This window comes from Choloepus didactylus, chromosome 3, assembly GCF_015220235.1.
Source record: "Choloepus didactylus isolate mChoDid1 chromosome 3, mChoDid1.pri, whole genome shotgun sequence".
Classification (NCBI taxonomy): domain Eukaryota; kingdom Metazoa; phylum Chordata; class Mammalia; order Pilosa; family Megalonychidae; genus Choloepus; species Choloepus didactylus.
Window position 1 is genome coordinate 24,252,521 of NC_051309.1, and position 2,491 is coordinate 24,255,011.

A 2,491-nucleotide genomic window follows, 5' to 3' on the forward strand; every position below is an offset into this window, starting at 1 on the left:
CCCCCAGGCATAAATGCACATTTTTAGGAAAAAGGTTTGCATCCTCCAATGCAGATTTGCATCATTTTTTTTTTCCTGCAAAAGGATAATTTCTTAAAATGTTGCATTAAAAGTCCTTGACATAGAAGCAGGCAAAAATGGGGAATGCAGACATGGGCACAATGGATGGCTAAATATATCTCACCTCAGTGGACTCTTTGGTATTTAGGTTTTCAGTGATCTGTTAAATGTTCTGCACATTTTAAAAGCAGTTTGCAGGCAATTCATATAAGAAAGCATAATAGGCAATGGTTTGGCTTTGCAAAACATGTGTATTTAACAAATTCAGGTTTGCTTCAGTTTGATCCTTTGGCACATTATTTATATTTTTCTCTTCAAGATTTAAGACAACTGTCTCTAGTAGCTTCTAATTTTTCTACAAAGGAATAGCAAATGTCATCTTTCTTGGTAATCTTTTGACTGGTATTCTCACAGCAGGATTATCAGAGTTCCTTTTCCTACTGTAGAATCCTGAATCAGCAAAATTTGCAGCTTTGCTGCACACTTAAAATAGGTTGGCATGAATCTAGCATGGTATTACTGCAAGTGTCATTCTATTTTTTTATCCATGGGGTCATCAGAGTATGACCAGTGCATGGAAAGAAAGAATCTATACTCCTGAACCACTCCAGTAGCTGCTGCTTTTCTATTGCGTTGCCACTGTGCTTTAAGAAGACATGACTAATGATTTTGAATTACAGTGGCCTGGTGACTTGTCAGTGACAGATAGAAATGATGAGCTCCTGAGCTAGAACAGTCTTAACAGGTCCCCAGTATTGATTTCTTTTTAGCCATTCATAATCAAGATTCAGCATTCTTTTAAATAAGCTTAAATCTCTAGATAACCCCTTTAAGACAGACAACTGTTGGAAATTGGGAGGGATATTGCCATTTGGTGAAATCTCTGATTTGAAAAATGAAAGAAAGCTGGACTTCAAGTTATCTGGGGAAAACCCTGATTCAAACACAAAAGGAAAACAAGAAGAACCTATCCAGAAAAGTTTTTGTTTTATTTATTTATTTTTTTTCCTTTCTGAAATCCCTTCTTTTGCTGCAATGGTAATGTTCTCCTCTGTGTAGAACTATTCTCTGTGAATCCTGCTGGCTTTGTGGTTTCTATGTACGTGTGCATGCATGTGTTTTTTTTTTTACTTCTCATTTTGCCTTTTATTCATGTTGTCTAGCCACAAAGGTTAATACTTAGGGCTGTTTTCACAATTTTAGCTCTCAGAATACGGAAATACTACTGGAGTAGGTATCAAAATGCTGTGGATATTTTTCCTTTTGACTGCCAGGCATCCATAGTGCTTTCCAAAGCCCCCATATTTCTTTTCATAAAATTAGCTCTCCTCCATTGACTGCAGTCTTAATTGGACTGTAAATCATTCATTTCCTCCATTATGGAGGCCAAAGGAAGAGTCCATGGAGGCACTATTGGCTCTTTATACCAAGCCTTTTCTCTCTCACTCAGTGTAGCCAAAGAGTATGTTAGTATATGACTTAACCTCAGCCAATTAGATTCTCTCTCCTGGAACTTTGAGTTTCAGGAAGTGAGACCCAAAATCTGAAAATGTAGTTGTTATTCTTTTATCCTTACTCTGACACCCTGATATTCTGGTTGAAGAGCTTCTCCTGCAAAGATTGTTCTTGTTCTGTTTGAAACTATATGTGTTTGACTGGATTTTCCGGTCTTCACATTGATTTTTCAGAGCTTCCCAATATCTTCCAATAATTTTAAATTTGTTCAAATTGCTCCTTACTGGTTTCTATTGCTTGCAACTGAAAACCAACCAACAAATGCACAAAAACTCCAAAGGATATATCTATCTTAAACCTGCTCTGAGACAAGGTAGGATATAAATATATATAATAATTAAATATGAAAACAAGCTTTGGGCAATAATGCATTTACTCAAGTGCTGAAGTTGCAATTAATTCTGACATCCCTTAGTAAGGCTGCTATAAAGAAAGATTTAAACAGTGATTTCATTTAGTTCAACAAGGTGTAGTAAGTACCTATGGGAAAAGATGAGGGAGATAAAACAATGAAGGCAGCACTCTTGAGCAGTTCATTATCCAACCTAAGGAACAAATATCTAATCAGATGATTTCAAGCAATATTGTAACCCAGTTGTAGGTTGTTCCAGTGTGAAACTTTTCTTCCTACTCCATGTCAACTTTGACCTACCAAGTCTTCTCACTACCTAGACAGAATCTGCTCAGAGCAAAATATTAGTGACAAGTATAAATAAATGTTATTTAAGATGAGTTGGTAGGAATATGGAGGATTTTGTATTGCATATCCCATAACAAGAGCCGCACATGTGGTTTTTACCTGGCCACTTTCCCAAGCCCCATTTTTGGTACTTTCCCCAGGCAGTGCTGTCCTGCCAGCATGTGTCTTCTCTGACTCTTTCCTTCCTCCCAGTCCATATTCTATTCTATTCTATTC